A 20,595-nucleotide genomic window follows, 5' to 3' on the forward strand; every position below is an offset into this window, starting at 1 on the left:
ACATTGATTTTACAATATGAATCGGGGTCCTAGAAATATAAATGCCATTAAATGGGGGTCCGTATAGCCTAATGCATGTCAAACTGGGGGTCCTTGAAATTAAAATAAAAAAAAATCTTATGGGGGTCCCTGGCTTATCTTTTCAAATTTGGGGGTCCTTGACATGAAAAAGTTTGAGAACCACTGATTTAGCATATATCATGGCACATCAAATTTGAACTCATAGTGGGGATGGGTTTTGTAAGGGAACATGTTCTAGGTTTATTTATGATTATACAGTGGTGGATGAATGCATTTAATGTGAAGTAATTTCCTGTGAGACAATCAGTTTATTCTCACTGTACTATCTTTTCCAGCCATAGAGAGATTTTGCCTGCCACCTGATGCACAAGTCACATACAAGGATGCAACAGGGACAGATGTTGATGCTGAGATATTCAGTGACCTCGTTGGACAAGGCAATGTGGTGCTGACAGTTTTCTCAAATGATGGTGAGGTCTAAAGACAGGCATTTAAGCAAGCACTCTACACACCCTACATTTACTTAGCCTACTTTTTTTCTTTTCCTTTAGAATTCTCTGATTGCTCCACCTCCGCTTCTGAGTTGTCTAACTCAAGCCTCAGCTCAAATGCATCAACTCTAATACTAGATGTGGTCCCTAGCAAGAGACCAAGAATTGAGGAAACAACTGGTGCAGTGTCAGCTAAACAGGTATCAATTTTATTCTCATGTGTTGCTTCAAATGTTTTGACCCTCAAGTCTCTGGAAAGGTGATTTATCATCATGTGTTGCTTTCTGATGTGTTTTATTTTTATTAGTTGATTGAAGCTGTGTTGCGAGGCAAGTCTGGTGGTGAAGACGTACTACAGGAGTACCAAACAACAGCATCCCTAACAGATAGCACAAGACGAGAAATGGTTAACATCCTGGTATCTCACATGGTGGATAATCATGGGTATGTGTTATATGTTCTCTTTATTTGTGTCAAATAACTGCATGTTCATTGCATACATTTAGATTACTAATCTAATATATCCTCTCAGGTACCTCCCCACTAAAGCAACCAGAGAAGAGTATGCTCTTGGGATAGTGATGCTGTTCCCTTCCCTCAAGGATCCATATTCCAAGAAAGGCTATGTAATAGACATTATTATTGTTTGCATGACACTATCATGTGTGCATATGACATTGACAGTTGAATTCTGAGATTTCCTATGAGCCAAGTATGACAACACATTTATTTATTTATTTATTTTCAGGAACACTTCTATGATGCTCCCAGCAACACAGGATACATTGCTTGGCGTCTGAAAACAGTCCAAAGGAAGTCCAAACGAAGGCAAGGATCTGCACTGCCACCAAGCAGCTCTACTGGTCATTCTCCTGGAGGCCCAACTTCCCAGAGGGTTGTTATTATGGAAGATCAGCTTGAGGGGGATGCTTGCAAAGAGGCCATGTCTTTGCTCAACCATACTACTGACAACTCCCAGATCTTCCAGAAGATGAGACAGACCTTTCAGCACCGCCAGAAGCTTGTTAATGACCCCGGCAAAAGTGTTGATGTCCTTGCTGCCTTCCCGAGATTCATGGATACAAAAGGACTGGTAAGTTGGAATGAGATGTTTAGAATGGCTTGAAATTTGAAATCATTTCCTGTTGTAGTAATGTACAGTAATATTGTCTTCCTTTAAAGGTGGAGCAAGACTTCACTCTCCTATTTAATGATGACATCTCCTCCCAGCTGCTTCAGAAATGGGATGTGATCTTCAAGGCAAATATCATAAAAGAGGTCTCGCAGTTCACTTCAACACCAGGGTTGCGTCGCTTGGTGCAGTCAGCAGAAAGTCCCCCAGGAAGTGATCCTGATGATGCAACAAGTGAGTTGTATTTGTTTTAACTTATTTACAATTATCACAGGTACAGTTGCATCATTCATTTTCATCACTATTATGATTAATTTGGCCATGCGTGGTGACCTGTTGGATCCGCTCCAAAATGTCATGGGCTCTTACATGGCACATGCGATACCCATCATGAAAATAGGTTTGGTATGTTTCGCGTAATCTTGCTTGATGGGCAGACGTGATGTGACGGATGAACGGACAGAAACCAAAAGCATTACCTCTCATCCCCAACTAAATGACTTTTTTCTCTGTTGTTGTGACCTCAGCCTACGACCCAGAAATGGCCTCCCTGTTGTTGCTGTTACATCTCCTTCCACCACCACCTGGGGGACCGAAGTCTCCAAAAGTCAGTGCCTGTGATGCAGTGGATAGACTTGTAGTCTTTCATAAGGTAATAATATTAAGGAGATACAAAAAATGTGTCTTCAGGGATGTGATTTTCCTTAATGTAACAGTAATTCCTGCTCGCTGTGTTTTATTCTTGTTTTATAGCAGCCCTGTTATGCTCTATCTTCAGTGAGGTATTGGGCTACTCAATTTTCACAAGAGCTTCAGTGTTCCTGTACAGTAATGGTAGATGTAGACCTGACCATCACTGTAGCACTCCATCCAGTCCAGAGCTGAAAATAAGTCTTGGTATCCCATCTTGCACTAGCCAGTGAGGCAATGTTTGAATGATCACTTCTATTATGTAGTTTTCTCTGTGGCTGTGTAACTGAATAGAACATGATCCTTGGGATGGGTTAAGCTCACTCCTCAGAAACCCATGCTCCACCAAGGGATCTAGCTCTCTTGGTACAGTTGGTAGCATGTCCATTTGCAGAGTGTGATGTACTGTAGAGAGCGTGGCAAGATCTTCACAGCTGCACATTATTCTTGTCTAATGTTCAGTTTTCTTATCTCAACCCTAGTCATGCTGCAGTTTGGAAGAGCATCTACGCAACCAGAAGAATCCGCAGCCGTACCTCCTTGCTGTTGGGCGTCAGAAGAGCAAGATCGACAGTTTCTACATCGTCATGGATCAGCATCTCATCCCATGCCAGGCAAACCGCTCACTCGGGGCATTTGATGAACTTTTCAAGGCACATTTTGTGTTTAATGTGTCTTACGATGCTGCACTTGTGAGCTTCTACACATTCCTGCAGACGACAGTGTATAACATTGATGTGGGGAAAATGAAGGAGACACCCAGAGTTAGGGAACTGAGATCCAGGCTGCTGAACCAGATCATAACTGCACTCTTTGAGTAAAGCTACTGTATACTGAGCTGTTTCATGTGTAAGAAAGCCTATCCCAGCAGTCAACTGTTTATTTCACTCCACTACAATTATTTGAAAACTTTAGTTCCTAGTTAGTTTGTAGATTTTGATTATTATATTACAAAATATACATTAACCACTTCACCCCTATATACATTTTGGCCATTTGAAAAATAGCAGTCTGCTCTTTTGAAATGAGACATTCTGCAGAATGATTACTTTCTACTTTTGGTACTGTAAGTACATTTTGATTCCAATACTTTGTACTTTTACTAAAGTAAATTCTGAATTCCGAACTGTTACTTGGAGGAGAATGAAGTGGCTGTTTTGTTTAATGTAGGCTAATTTGTTTAATGTTAAAATGCAGCTAAGAATTGTGGAATAAAAAAAAATACTTGTTAGGCCAAGTTCAACTGGTTAATATTATTTTTTTTGTGTGTGGGGGGGGTTAAAATATTTCTCAGTAGCCTCTATTATTTATATTTTGACATTTTGGAATTAAAATCTGAAAATAAATGTTTTATTTAAATAAGTGTTATTTGTGTGTTACTTTAACTCTGGTAAAGATTACATTTAACTCAGAACACAGTGTTATTTATCTAACTCTCGTAAAGAGTAAAACATTTAACTCAGAGCAGAGTTATTTATCTAACTCTGGTAAAGAGTAAACCATTAACTCAGAGCACAGTGTTATTTATCTAACTCTGGTAAAGAGTAAACATTTAACTCAGAGCAGTGTTATTTGTCTAATTACTTTAACTCTGGTAAAGAGTAAACCATTAACTCAGAGCACAGTGTTATTTATCTAACTCTGGTAAAGAGTAAACATTTAACTCAGAGCAGTGTTATTTGTCTAATTACTTTAACTCTGGTAAAGAGTTAAAGGAGGAACTCCTGGCGTAGTGTTAAATGTTAACTATTCACAAAGTGTTAATTTAACTCTAGAAAGTGTGGACCTATATAAACCCTGAAAAAGAGTTGAAATTGACTCTGTGAGAATCAATTCAACACCCCACTTTTTGCTGTGTAAGCTCACAGCGTGCTGTGATGTGTTGTGGGCTTGTGGATCATCTATTTTTTGCACATCAGGCACATTCCACTCCATCCAAGAAAGTTTTGTTCAGCAGTCCATATATAGGCAGTCCATCTATTGATTTATACACCTCAACTTCATCAAAGTGAAGCCTGTTCCTTGTCTAGAGAGCTTGCAATGTATTGATAAATAAATGAATTTACACTGGCCGTCATATGTTGAATACACTGTAAAATCCTTAGTGTTAATTAACTCTGATGCATGGACAAGATAGACCCGTTCCAACAGGATTGTGCAGTGTGTAAAAAAAATACCAACATTTTAGGGTGTAACAAAAAAACGAGTAGTGTGAGTAGTGTAATGAGTAATGAGTAGTGTACTGTTGGCAGGAGTAATGAGTAAAGTAACTTTTTTGAAACGAGTAATGAGTAATATGTTACTTAGTGTTTTGTAACAAGCCCAGTGCTGTGGTCTTAGGCACAGGTAACTTGCTCCCCAACACATTATAGTATTTTGTTATATTACTTATACTGGAAAAAGTAACGTGATGGTCATGACCTTTGAGTAGCTTTTACCTACACGTTATGGCAGATCATACATTGTACTCACTAGTTAATAACTTTAATACATGCTGGCTTACCCATTCCAAATATAAAAACATAGCAATGTGATATCTCTTCACTAAAGCTGTATGGGTTGGGAGTGGTGTGGTGGCACTCTAGTGCCCTCTATTGGCCAAGAGCCACTGGTTCAGAAACACATTGGAAAAACATCGAGATAAATAGAAAGCAATATAATAAATGTGTGATCATACCCTGTTTGACATGTGTACTCCACTTCTGATCCAAAGACAAAATCATCTCCTTTTGTAAGAGTGAATGTTGCAAACTGAACATCACCAGGGCGACCACATGATTTGGCTGTAAACAAAAGGTATGAGTGAGTACAGGTGAAGACAATAGAGTATTATTAAAGGAGGAGTTGACCCAAAAAATGACTTATTTTCTATGAATTGCACACCCTATGAAGCTTTGAATCCGTAGATTCTTTTAATTTTTTGTCGCATTCCTAAGCTAATAATTTCATTCCCGTCTCCTACCGGCTAATGTATCCGGTAGGAGACACAAAGTAGATTATTTGTGTCTCCTACCGGAAATACACACAGTCATCAAATTATTGTCTTAGGAATGCCACAAATAAATCGATGAAATCAAGGCATGAGGGTGTGTAATTGATAGAAAATAAGTCATTTTTTGGGTTAACTCCTCCTTCAAGTGATCATTTTAGTATATGAAATACATTGATATATTATTATTATTATTATAAAGTGTGCCTGCCATGTCAATGGCAAAACACTTATTGTAATCAGCCATACCACTACTACGTGGGCACCGGGCGTACAAAAAATACAACTGTGTCGGACAGAAAATAGCGATGATAAAGCCAAAGCCAAACAGGAAGGTCACTTAGGCGGTCTAAACTATCTGGATACTGCCCATGGCATCAGCCCTATTCTGGAGAAACTGCCCTTCAATCTCCAGGGGAAATGGATGGTGCATGGCACAAGATTTAAACAACAATATCACCTCAGCTTCCCACCTTTCTCAGCGTTCACAGGTTTCATTCGGGATGAAGCGAGGATGAGGAATGACCCGAGTTTCATTGTTGCAACCAGCAACAAGACAGCACTCAACAGAAGGATGAGGCCAAGGAATCGGACAACCCTAAGAAGCTGTGTCATATTCATCAACAACCGCATCCTCTGCACAAGTGTAGAGTGTAACTTCACACCAAGCAAAGAACTGCAAGGCTGTCATTCAATGTTCTGAGTGTGACAGTGACAGGCACATTGCAGCCCTTCATGCTGGACCAGCACCCTGGACAGTGAAGCCAACCTCTGAAGAGGATGGCGGGGAGGAAGAGCACACTCCCTCCTCTTCAATCACCACTTCAACTTGCACAGAGGTCTGCGGAGACAGCACTACTCTGAAGTCATGTGCCAAAATCTGCCTTGTGTAATATCCTAAGGGCCAATCAGCTCAGAAAGTGAGAGCATATTTTATTCTAGACGACCAGTGCAACAGGTCTTTGGCCAGGTCAGCCTTCTTCGAGAAGTTCGACATACCTGATGACACATCCCCCTTACACACTCAAAACGTGTGCAGTTGTGACATAAACTGCAGGCCGAAGAGCAAGGTGTTTCGTTGTGGTGTTGGCCGACAAGAAGACTAGTCTTGCTCTGCCTACACTTATCGAGTGTGACCAGCTACCTGATAATAGGGCAGAGATCCCTACGCCAGCAGTGGTGAAGTATCGTACTCACCTGAAGTCATTAGCCTCTAAGATACCCCCACTAGACCCCAAGGCAGAGATTTAGCCTCTTCTAGGAAGAGACATTATCCAAGCTCACAAGGTGCTAGAGCATCGTAATGGGCCTCTGCAAGCTCCCTTTGCACAACAATCAGCCCTGATGATTGACAGACAGAATTGCTCAGTAGCACCCCTCTGCCCAAAAGGACGTTTTGGTATTGCAGCTGAAAAAGCTTGGAAAGACAGACAGTCAGATTGTGAGAAAAAATATCTGGATGTTTTTTTAGGCTTACAACCTGTTTAATACGTATTAGGGGGCAATATTTATGTATAATATTTTTTTTTACATTCATGGTGTAGTCCCTTTAACACATAGGGTGCTAGAGATTTATTCAAATATTATACGTTCAGTGCCTGCTAAAGATGCGCGGATCGCGGTTTTAGCCGCGGTTGCCGCAGTTAACCGCGGTTTGGGTGGATTCGGGTCAATCAAATATAAGTATTAATTAATATCGGATAAACCGCGGGTGAAATATTGTGGTAAATAAATTAATGACATCTAATATATCTATCCATAAAATAGCTAAATCTCTGCGTGCTTGTGTCTGTGTGAGTGTGTGTTATTCGCCAAAGTTTGCTTTGTAAACATCTCCACTGACGCTGTCAAGCCAATGCACAGCTCCGCACAGAACATATCTTAGCAACGTGAAAGCGCTATTGTCATTGGTCTTGTTTTAAGTAATGAGCCAATGAGCTGCTGAGCACACTCCCAGACAATGGCATTAAAGCCAGCGTTGCCAAGTCTGTTTATTTCCTGCAACTTTTGGACAAAATGTGCTTGTTTTTGGCTTGTTTTTGGCTTGTTTTTGTAGGTCGCCTGGCTCATTTCTCTCACTATACTTGGCAACACTGACTCGCTGAGCTCCCACTCTCCCAGTAAGTTACTGGCAGTAACACAGCAAAGAGACACAGGACAGCACATCATCGTCCTGTCATTCAAATTGATTCCCCGACCTTAAAATACGGGACAAAGTGCGTCCCGTATAAGTTCAATACGGGACGCGTCTTTTAGTTTCAAATTACCGGACGATTCTGTATTTTAAGGGACGGGTGGCAGCCGCACAGAGGCTGCTCTAAACCTGTTATCAAATAGGATTCTATAAGCGGCGCTGAACATACAGAGTATGTTCAGCTGAACGCGCTGAACATACGCTGTATGTTCAGCGCAGCAGAGCAGCACCGGTTTAAAAAAAAGACGCACCGACATTCAGGCTAAATGAATGCATTTTGTGATCGCATCGCACAACTAATACTAAAACTAACGGGGAATACCAGAAAATAATAATATTTTGACATACGGGAAAAACGTTTGGTGTGGATGCGGATATTCAAATTGGATAATATAATTATTGCGGTTGGATAACGGGCGGATAATTAATTTGTACACGCGGATTCGGGTGACATGAGAGGCCATCCGCACATCTCTAGTGCCTGCTTACAGCTATTCTTCCATCCACTTACGTTGATACATTTCGCGCTGTAGAAGCCCCGACGCGGAAGTGCATGTAAACAAAGCGTACGTGCGAGACGGCGGAGGGTCCCGACTAACGCCTGGAACAATAATATTTCTAACGCGATCCTCCATTGCAGAGTGATCGCCGATCGAAAACGCATCGCTTCCACCACGTTAAAAAGAAATGGAGATATTAAGCTTTTAGTCAAGGAGTTAACATTGGAGAGGCCGACCGGAAGAATTTTTGACATGGATCCACATCCGGCCTCTCCTTCTCAGAGACTCCTTGGATGATCCCAAAGTTTCGTTAGAGCGCCCCACGTGGGCCCCATGTATAAAAAAGAAATTGGGCCGGACTCTCTCTATTCCAGTTCATCCTCCCCACACATGTCTGTGTTTCCAATGCTGTTGTAGCCCCGCCCCCTGTTGATGCTAAAACAATGGCTTCTATTTCAGCATCCCCATTGATGATGTCATTGGTAGGCAGGTTTCTGAACTGTCCACATCCCACCAATGAGACACAGAGTGAGTAGACAGACATTATGCCGTCTTATAATGAGTATTAGTGAGGACCAATTATATGAAGAGAACATGGGTAATCCTTAATCATAATCATGCATGTCACACAAACAGAATGTGATGCGTTTTGTTGATAAAACAAGTGTGTTCATAGAGTCCTGTCCACAAATCCACCATTTCCCACATTATTGGTGTTGTGTGCCGCATTCTGTTTGTGTGACATGAACGATGCAAAGGTTTTGAAAGTGAAACTGGTCAAAGTCACTGGCCACCTACTGTATATTCCCATAATAATTAAAATATCAATAGTATTACACACTTTAATATTTATTCAAAAAGGTTAGTATCTTCTCTCACCTGCTATCTGTCTCTTCAGCTGGTTTACTTCACTTTGTAACTGATTCTTCTCAGTCTTCAGCTGGGCATTCTCAGTCTTCAGCTGGGTATTCTCATCTACATCCCACCAATGAGACACAGAGTGAGTAGACAGGACATCATTTATAATCTTAATGTAGGAAGTGTATTTTGTCATTTGCGGACTCCCTTGAAAACGAGATGGTTCATCTCGAGGCGTTATTTGAGACACATCTGTACTTACTTACTCAAGTATGGCTTTCAGCACTGTGTGTGTGTGTGTGTGTGTGTGTGTGTGTGTGTGTGTGTGTGTGTGTGTGTGTGTGTGTGTGTGTGTGTGTGTGTGTGTGTGTGTGTGTGTGTGTGTGTGTGTGTGTGTGTGTGTGTGTATGTGTGTGTGTGTGTGTCCTTACCCTCACAGACTGGGGGAACACCATCCCAACCATTCAGAGTGCAGCAACGTTTATTGGTTCCACTGATCATTTGGAAACTAAAATGAATGCAAACAATGAAAACAAAATATCATAATGAAGTGATGTTAGCCTTCTCAATATTCAATGTTGTGCTGTTCAACACAATGGACAAAATATGAAATGATGAAATATGCTTAGCTCTGCTGCGTCAAATAGTGCTAATTAGTGGTAAAGTGTCTGCCCACCACGAGGAGGTTGTGGGTTCAGATCCACCGTGGTGCATCCGGCTTTGTCCAGCGTCTACACAAACACAATTGTCTCGTGTTCGTGGGAGGGAAGCCGGGCGGGGAGGAGGAGGAGGAGCTACGGGCTGGAGGGGTGGAGCCTGTCAGCGGGGAGTGTTGGGCGGGAGGAGTAGGTCGAAGGCTCTACATCCTCCCGGTGGAGGCTCCTCACTGGCAGGTGATTCAGTAGGATACGACAGCAGTGACAACACAGCATTGTGTGTGGGGAGGAATTAATTGGCACAACGACTACATTGGGGAGAAAAAGGGCCATGTGGGCGTGGCCATGTGTGTGGGAGGGAATGATTATGGTTTACTCTCTGAAAAAAACCTAGAACACACCACTGGATGGTGATGTGTAACTCAGCAGATTTCACATAATCGGTGTCTTGGGCAGCGTTGGGCAGTAAACGAGGGAAATATTAAGTGTTTATTGTAACTGTATTTCAGTAACAAGTAATATAACACATTATTATAATGTTTTGAGTAACAATATTAAAGTTATCCTTTCCCCAAAAGCAACTTGTTACAATTTTCTCAAGCCTTGGTGCCTTGAGTTGCGTGTAGAGCCGTGATGTGATTTAGGTGTTTTCATGATTTCCATTTAGTCAGGAGTAATGTTGTGTCGTAAGGATGGGCTACAAGCCTCCAGGCAACAGATGGGAGATAAGGAACAGAGATAAGGAGTTACAATGTCCCTACTGTAATGTTTGGTACTGCTTTGACCTTTATTGTGAAGGTTACTATTACCACTGCTAGAAGCAGGACGTCTTATTGTGAGAAGTACTAGACCGGAAGTCAGTTGAACCCCGTGCTGAGACCAGTGTTGCAAGATGTACGATAATTATGGTATTTGTATGATTTTACGATCAATAATTCCAAAAATGCCCAAATGTATGATAATTTTGCCATATTACAAAAAGGTGTGTGAATTCACTAAATTCCTAGAATGTTGATTCCGATTTGGCTTTTGAAAAAAATCTGTAAATCAGTCAATCTGACCCTAGATCTGTACCTGGAGCCATTAAAAACACTGGTCGCGTCTTTCCAGTCCAGTTTCAGGCTTGTATTTGTGTAGGTCCAGGAAGTTGCCTGCTTCCACGCAGCATTATGTGATGCGTTTTTGTCCCAAACAAGGTTGTTTCCGACACTAAATACGCTTTTTTTTGTATTACTTAGTTATACGTGTGAGTTCCATTTTTTGGCTGTGCACGATAGTTTTCTTTCAAATACGATAATGTTAAGCCTCTGGTACGATAATTTAACATTTCCCATCTGGCAACACTGGCTGAGACAGAGACGGTGACATAAGCAAGAGCTCCTGTGCTAAGCTAAGAACTTGACGTGTACCTGTATCCGTTAGTATATAGATCAGGCTATAATACATATTATGTATTGTCTATCACATTACCTACCTTCTTTTAAAAATCCATAAAATTAGTCAAATGAATGAGACGTTTGTGTTCTCTATTTCCCTAATCCAGTCTGTTGTCATGCCAAAGCAGCTTTCACAGTTATGCCTGATTTATACTTGGTTGCACGCCGTGTCACGCACCACACATGGCTGATCTACAAGCTCACAGCGCGATGTGATGTGTTGTGGGCTTGTGGATCATCTATTTTTTGCACATCAGGCACATTCCACTCCATCCAAGAAAGTTTTGTTCAGCAGTCCATATATAGGCAGTCCATCTATTGATTTATACACCTCAACTTCATCAAAGTGAGGCATGTTCCTTGTCTAGAGAGCTTGCAATTTATTGATAAATAAATGAATTTACACTGGCCGTCATATGTTGAATACACTGTAAAATCCTTAGTGTTAATTAACTCTGATGCATGTACAAAATATACCCGTTCCAACAGGATTGTGCAGTGTGTAAAAAACATACCAACGTTGTGGGGTGTAACAAAAACGAGTAGTGTGAGTAGTGTAATGAGTAATGAGTAGTGTACTGTTGGCAGGAGTAATAAGTAAAGTAATATTACTTTTTTGAAACGAGTAATATGTTACTTAGTGTTTTGTAACAAGCCCAGTACTGTGGTCTTAGGCACAGGTAACTTGCTTCCCAACACATTTAGTATTTTGTTATATTACTTATACCGGAAAAAGTAACGAGATGGTCATGACCTTTGAGTAGTTTTTACGTACACGTTATGGCAGATCATACATTGTACTCACTAGTTAATAACTTTAATACATGCTGGCTTACCCATTCTAAATACAAAAACATAGCAATGTGATTTCTCTTCACTGAAGCTGTAGACCCCTTAACAGACAACGTCACACTGATAAGAACCAGTATGCGTGCAACCAGTATGCGCGCAATGAAACCCATTCTGTTAGGTCTCGCTAGGACGCGCCTCACCAGCCAACACACAAGAGGAGGTTGGGGTGTGCTGAAACCAGCGCACCCCAAAACAACAGGTTGAGAATTGATTGCGTGAAACAATCACCAGTGCGTCCAGTCTCAATGTTGGTAAACAAATAATTGATGTCCTCTATTGGCCAAGAGCCACTGGTTGAAAAGCCCATTGGAAAAACATAGAGATAAATAGAAAGCAATATAATAAATGTGTGATCATACCATGTTTGACATGTGTACTCCACTTCTGATCCAAAGACAAAATCATCTCCTTTTGTAAGAGTGAATGCTGCAAACTGAACATCACCAGGGCGACCACATGATTTGACTGTAAACAAAAGGTATGAGTGAGTTCAGGTGAAGACAATAAAGTATTATTAAGTGATCATTTTAGTATATGAAATACATTGATATATTATTATTATTATTATAAAGTGTGCCTGTCATGTCAATGGCAAAACACTTATTGTAATCAGCCATACTTAAAGTAATACTAGGTAACTTCACAGATCGTATAAAACAATTAAAAGAACGCTTTTTGAAACGCTTCGGTCTTCCGGTGAAAACGAATGGAATTCTGGGTAACACAGTAATAAACGAACGGCCTGCAGTGACGGTAATGACCAGCAGAGGCTGCTAAAAATCGTTTTTCTGAAATTTGCACTGTACAACTTTAAGCAACATGGGCACCGGGCGTACAAAAAATGACAACTGTGTCGGACAGAAAATAACGACGATAATTGCTCTGCCCCGTGGCGACGTCTTTTGATTGATTGATTTATTGATTGAGTGGTTTATTGAAAATGAAAGCCCGTAGGCTTGTTTCCAATGTAGTCTTTATGTTATCCTGATATTGAGAGTAGAGTAGAGGCCATCGTTCAATAGTGTCTGCCAATATTGCTTGTCGATGCTTTTTTATCATCAACATGCTTCTTAGAATGTATGTAGCAATACCTACATTTCTTATGCAGAGTGCTTTATTAACATTTTATTTTATTTGATAAAATGCATGTTCAGGCATAGGACTGGAGAGCAGAGAAGTATAAGTTGCTTGGAAATACGTCACAGCGCTAAATGTAAAAGAAGTCATAAACGTATTAATTACTGTCACAGGTTGGAGATGATGTCCAGGCTCCACGTCTACATGTAGACGTGGAAACGACATCTCTGGATTCATACCCTTCTGCACATGTAATGGTAATGTTTGCTCCTTCTTTATACCACCCGACAGGACTTGTTGTGTATTCTGCGTTGGGGATCTCTGGGTCAAGGCAAACATTTTCACCTAAGAGGAAAAAGCATATTAAAGTCGTACTGTGCAACTTGTTCAATTAAACAATTATCTTTTACTGCTGACAAAACAGTCTTTAGCTGACTGTAACGTAAGGCTTGTACTAATGTTCTGTAACGGTCTATAAACTATTGACACGTTTCTTATAATTGTTTATAGATGTCTCATAATCTAACAATAACTATCATTAACACTTAAAGTCTTAACACTCGCATGACAGCATTAAGTCGACCTACCACACAAGCGGACTTAAGATCATGTTGACCTTTATTTCCTGCGATTTCATTGGCCACTGTCTCCCTTCGCGGGCTCCACGCGTAATATCACCTTCTCCCCCACACAGCGGGATACCACTGTCTTTTAAAACTCGATTAGATTTGCTTAGGCAACACAACATTTAAATCCCACTCACAGCTCACAGGTACACTTCATTTGGCGTAGACACAGAACACAATTTGAACGTATAACTGGGAACATGTGTCCGGGAGGAAAATATTCCCATTACATTGTTGAAAGCGATTTGTTGGCAGCACAAAGTGGACAGCAAAGTTTGTATCTTTGACTGACACACACGCTAAATAATGACAATAGTTCCAAGTGTTGAAAGTATGCATACTAGGCTGTGCTTAGGCTGTGATCTACAAGCTCGCAACGTGTTGTGAGCTTGTAGATCGGCTATTTTCGGAGTTTGACTCCCACACGCAACCAAGCATAAAATGACTTGTCTTAGTTCTACTGGATCTATTCTCCACTATAGTCTATTAGATCTAATGGATCTCTTATCCACTAGCACCCCTAACATTGTTGTCTAGTTTTTGTTCGTTCACAAAATTGTCAATATATGTAGTCATAGTTTTAGTCATAGCTTATTGTCTCCGCCAGGCCGAAAGGCATGGCGAGAGAGTATGTTTTACCCCCTGTCCGTCCGTCCGTCCGTCTGTCCGTCCGTGTGTCCTGTCTGTCCGTTACCACCTAATCTCCGGCACCGTTGGCCCGGCCGCTGCAAAACTGTGCATACACACTCCCTGGATGCCAAGTCAGAACCTCTGGCCCAAATGTTTCAGATTGGCCTGTTATAGCGCCACCAGGAGGCCGATTTGTGCAAAAGACATTTATTGATACTACTCCTACAGATTTTGTCCAAACATCACACAAATCGGTACACAGTATCTCTATACTCATATGATCAACACAGATCTATCCGATTTCCCATATTACATCCTGATTGCCTAAGATTGGCTTCCAAAGTTTGCAGGATTGGTCCGTTTTCAACAAAATGCCTCAAATCATGAACGCAGCTTGTGATTTCCGTGAAATTTCACACGCACATTTCTATTAGGCCGAGGAAGAAATACCACCCTTTTACCATTGGCCTGTTATAGCGCCACCAGCAGGTCTAATTTTGCAAGACACATTTTTGGAACAAAATACCTCAAATCATGAATGCAGTGTCCGATTGCAGTGAAAAGCCTAAGAACAAATCGCACCCTTTTCACATTGGCCTATTATAGCGCCACCAGGAGGCCACAATAACCTACCTGACCTGGCGGAGACCTGTGCTCCGAGGAGCACTTTTTCTAGTTTTTTATTTAGTTTTTGTCAATGAAAAAAACTATAGTTGACTTTTTTGTTTTAGTTTACAAAAGTAACAGTGATCTGGGTTGATGTGTATTTGCTCTTACCCGTACAGACTGGGACAACACCTTCCCACCCATTTTGAGTGCAGCGACGTTTATTGATCCTGCTCATCATTTGGTAACTAAAATGAATGCAGAACAATTATGTCAATGGCCATTCCTTAATTCAAACAAGTAGTTTTACACTGTTTTTTATGTTAAGTTGTTTCCATTGGAGCAATCGAAGGTATCTCTATGCATGGTAATGCCATAGGCTACTTTACATTTTATTCTGTTATGCTGCTATAGCAATTCTTCACTAGGTTTATGTATCGTCATTTTTGCCATTTTTTTCTGAGCTTTATTATCACTATAATTGCTATGTTGATGTTGCACAGTACCTCACACACTTACAATGCACAGTTTGTACCTGTATGGGTATCCTAAAGACAAATAAACCTTAATCCTTGAAGTCAAACTTAAGTGATATTGCTCAATGTTTAATGTTGTGCAGTTTAATGGATTGGACAAAAGAGAAAGAGAAACTGAAATATGCATAGGAAGCAATAAAACAAATGTGTCATTGTACCCTTGTTTGCACTTGTATTCAACTTCTGACCCAAAGTCAAACGGCTGTCCCTTCACAAGAAAGACATCTGCAAACTGAGCATCGCCTGGGTAATCACATGATATTGCTTGAGGGGGAAAATAAACAAAACATGAGTCAGTGGCTGAAGACATTACATTGTTTGTGCATTGAAGAATCAAACATGTGGAATGGAATATAACATGGTACAATGGTGCCATGTTATATTCGGAAGCGGGCGGCCATGTTCTTTTCTGTTGCCCCATCACTTTAAATTCTATATATGATCAATATATGTTGCATATTTATTATCTATTTTAACGGCTTTCAATATTCAGGCAATCTGTTTGGTTGTATACTATCATATCTAGTCACTGTAGCTTTTCAATGATTATAGAGTACAGAAGTCCTGACGTCACTTGTTCATCCCCTGGTTCGTAAAGTATTTTCTCTATGGAGAATAACATTGGGTCATCTTAGAAACGTCTCATATAAAAATTGTGGTCCAAAAATAAACAAACTGTCTCGGCGATATTGTCAGGGAGGAGGTTCTGTACCGTGTATGATACTTATATTTAGACTGAAAGAACGAGCCCAATCGATGGTCTTGAAGTGCGGATCCAAACCCAGCCGGTAATAGGAAGCGGTGCTTCCTATTGCCGGAACCAGGTAGTTGCCACGAACCAGGTAGGATGTGTAAATGACGTCAGACTTCGGTGCTCTATTATGCTGAAAGCCAGATGATCTGTTCAGTGTTGAATTCAGATTTTTAAAATGTCGGAGCTGGACTAATTCTTGAGTCAAGAACATAAGACCTCTGTTCTTTTGTGTATTGTAGTTATGATTTGAATTTGTTACGGCCAAGTGCATAACTGGGAGTGAGGAATTAACATTACAGAGACTCCTAACACATTTCCCATAATTTTGCACATTGCCAATAGATAGTCCAGCCAAATGCTCAGTATCTCACAGACTTGTTTTGCTTCGTCAATTCCTCGAACTGTTTAAAGAGATATACACTTATATTCATAAAATGTTCACTTACTGACACATGGTGCAGCAACAATCCACTGACCAGAAGAACATGAAATGGATTTGTTTTTGCCAGCATCTAGAGAAAACCCTTTTTCACATTCATATGATACATTCTTCCCATCAGGAAATGTGGTCTTGTATTCATCAATGATTACTGCATGGGGTATTTCATCAGGCTCTGTACATGCATGTTTGTCCCCTGTAAACATATACCGTGCATTTATCAGGATAGTAAAGTTTGAAACAAGTTGTTATGAATAGAGTGAATGTATTATTTAAATGCATCAGTAAACTAACTATTGTTTTAACAACGTAATATTAAAACATGTCACAGGCTTACTGTCACAGACTGGAAGTGATGTCCACTTTCCACGTCTGCATGTAGCAGTGGCAATAGCATCTCTGGGTCCATACCCTTGATCACAGGTAATACTAATATTGTCTCCATCCTTATACCACCCACGATGAGGTGTGTATTCTGCTTTGGGGATCTCTGGGCCAAGGCATAGGTTTTCATCTGAGAAGAAACAGTATTTGCTCAAATACAATAGCCATAGTGAATATGGTCACTGCTAACCTGTGACAAACACTTTGTATGTCATTATAAATCATTAATACCGCAATCACACACAATACATATCTCTGCTGTCGGGCAGAAACAAGCTATGTCCAACACAACTGGGTTTTTAGAACAACACAATACATCAATGTTTGTATGGTGACTTTAAACATTATAAGACACTTGAATGTGTCCTTATATCATCATCACTTTAACCAAATACAGCTGAAGTGGAGTTAAGAGGTTTTTAACCATTAATGTGGAGTTTTGTTTCTGTCTGACTTTGTCATTCTAATCAATGATGGAAAAAAACTAAGTTGGAGTTAAAGGGGGTTTGCCCGACAGTTTGAGGATCCAATGGAGTTAGGAGGTTTAGTCAGAAGTGCTTTTTAATACTTTTCATTCGTTCAATAGTTTTAAAACCCACACACAGATGTAAAGGGTGTTCAATAGCACTGATTAATTCAAACAAATAATAAAGTTGTAAAATGTAGATAGCTGGTTTCTGCCTGACAGCTATGATATACAGCATGTATTTAGATATAGAAAAGTAGACGGACGGAGGGAGACAAACAGATCAAACTGATCAATTTGGTCACTGCTAACATGTGACATAGCCTACAGTTTTTGTATAATCATAAAGCATTACTTTTAACAAACAGAGTAATGCACAATACAGTTGGAGTTGCCTTGGACTTAGAAACACACACACACAGCTTATAATATGTAATAATCATTATGGCATACTCACCTATACATTGTGGTGTGTGTGTCCAGGTGCCATTGTGACATGTGCTCGTCGACCACCAACCTGCTACATGTGGTTTACGTCCCTGCTCACACCTGTAACTGATTGTTGTTCCATGAAGATGAGTCTCTTTGTCAGGAACAACAAACCCATCCTCTAGTCTGGGTGCAGGACATCTTTTCTCCCTTCGCTCTGAAACTGAAAAATGACCATGCCAATGATAGTTGTGGTTATTACAAGTTTGATTTGATCACATTCTTACAATGGACCCTTCGCTAAGCCCCACCCACTCCACTCTGTGACTGGTGGTGCGAGTTAGTAACACCCAGGCCTGGCAAACTCTGCTCCTCACCCATTGACTTGCATGTTAAATGACGGCTTTTCCCCTTAAAAATAATCGATCATTTCAGCAGCAATAGCTTCAAAATCTCTTCTAAATCTAGTCAACAAGGCCTGCAGTAGGCTATGCACTGGACACATGTGCATGACATTATTTCAATAAACCAAAAACACGGGAAATGTTAGAGGGAGTAATAGCCATGGATACACGACGGTCGTCTGTCTCGACCGTCATGGATGAACTTCAACATGGTGTTTGCACTTTCTCCATTTACGGCCCGTACATCTACAGAAACGTTCATATTTCAAATATAAAGTGCTTATCCCTTGGCCACGGATGCTACATTTATATACAGGCTCTCAAAAGTACCCGTATCATCCGCATTGTTCAATAAAAAGCATTTTAATCTGATCTGTAGCCATTTTGTCCATATGCTTTCACCCAGTGAACATTTGGACGTGGATATTACGTTAAAATGACGTCATTCCTCGACGTCGAAAAACGGTCCATGGACAGTGCAAAATGTAAGGTAAAATGACGTCTTTTCCGGACGTTATCCTGACGTCAGGGTACGACGTCCACGGGACCTCCATATGTGGTCGTTTCTACGTTAATTCTACCTTCAAGTGACGTCAACATCTAGTCACTTTGACGTCTTTTCTCCTGACGTCAGGGTACGACGTCCACGGGACCTCCATATGTGGTCGTTTCTACGTTAATTCTACCTTCAAGTGACGTCAACATCTAGTCACTTTGACGTCTTTTCTACCTCTTTCCGTGTCACGTGTGGGGTGTACATACTAACACACACGTGACCCACGTGTGTGTTTGTGTGCACACGCACTCACTCACACACAGTAGCTACAGTATGTAACACTTGTACTTTCGGACGCTACGTAGCATCCGAAAGTAAGAAGTACAAGTGTTACATATACTGTAGCTACATACACAGTAATGCGTTTTAAAACTGGGATTATACAATTATGCACATTAATAAAATCACACCCACCTATTTAAGCAGTAAACAAATAACATTTTCCATAGCCAGGCAGTCATGCAACAAATAGTCACAAATCAATCCACATTTCTTTATTTTACTTTTGCAGAATACCTTGTGTTTGAAACGTCATCCTTGAGCTTTTGAAAAACAGCACCAAGTGGCGTGCTTTGAGCTTGTGGGTCTGCTATGTTTGAAATACTCAAATCTTTTCACATGCATTCTTTTAGAGCAAACGTTTTTAACTCAAATCCTTTTATATTCTAAGAATGGTGCATTTTAACTCAACAGAACATAAGTTTTCAGAAAATTGTCAGGATTTAGAAGACTTTAAATTTTGAAGGCAGATCAAGATGGGGTAACTCTGATAGTGTAACACATGGAACCAAAATAACCCTTACAAATCTATAACTGTATAACATATAACGTAACGTGGGCAGCAGTGAACACATGCTGGAACTTTTTGTTGTGTTTAATGTATAATGGCAATCAGCACAAAAAAACAAAAAACTGCCAGAGAGGAAAAGAGAGCGGGGGACAGAGAGCATATGAGAGCACTTATGGAATAGAGAGAGCATGTGTGAGGCGAACAGTTTGGATTTGGTCACCCTACCGCAGTAGGGAGACCAGATCCAAACTGTTTGAGGGACAGAAGTATTGCATGTGTGGGACAAGTGGGGAAATTCAAATATAGCAAAAAGTTTCCCACCACTGCTTTAGCCTATAGAGGAATATTTATCATTTTCTTTTAAAAGAGACAATGAAAGAGCTTTACAACAGATAGCCAATTATTATGGAACTATAAGGGCATTTTGAACACTGATGCATGCCAGCCAATTCTTATGGAATTATAAGGGCATTTTGAACACTGATGCATGCCAGTCGCAATGTGGGACAGGGTGTCAATATGTGGGACGCTTGGAAAGTCTTGGAAATAAGGGAAAGATGATCAAGACAGCTAGGGATCTTGACAGAAAATAAAAAAGGACAGAGGCAGTGCGAACAGTGGGTGTTATGGGTTCAGTCTTCTGTGGTTGGTCCTTTGCCCCCCTTCCTCTGTGGAGCGTGCTTCAGGTGTTCTGCAACATGCTGCTTAATTTCTTCTTCTTTTGCTGTTGGCTGCGACTGCATGACTGCGTCTACAGAATAAGAAATCACATGTGAAAAGTCACGATGACATTACCACTGCCAGTGGTAATGTCATTTCTACACCTAACCAGCACAATATATAAAATGTTATCTCCAACTACAGGTAGACAGTTGGCATTAATTTTTGGCAATGGAGTAAATGTTTTGCCAATGAAACAGGTTAAGGGTGCCGAGTGAATGAACTTCAACGGTAGTAGCCTAGGAAAACAAGCCCTTTATCAAGCGAAACAATCAGGGAGAACTACCGACTGAGCCGTTGGGTCATACTAAGTCCAAACAATTGGACCTAGTAACTGCGGTCTTGTCAAGTGATAATAC

General features: G+C 40.6%; 1 long non-coding RNA gene across 1 annotated transcript in view; it reads left to right on the forward strand.

Moving 5' to 3' along the window:
- The window catches only part of LOC311035783, a 255,651-nt gene that overhangs the window by 87,800 nt on the left and 147,256 nt on the right, over window positions 1-20,595 (forward strand). The gene's annotated exons all lie outside the window — the stretch shown is intronic.

This window comes from Gymnoscopelus microlampas, assembly GCF_963454915.1.
Source record: "Gymnoscopelus microlampas genome assembly, chromosome: 20".
NCBI lineage: Eukaryota > Metazoa > Chordata > Actinopteri > Myctophiformes > Myctophidae > Gymnoscopelus > Gymnoscopelus microlampas.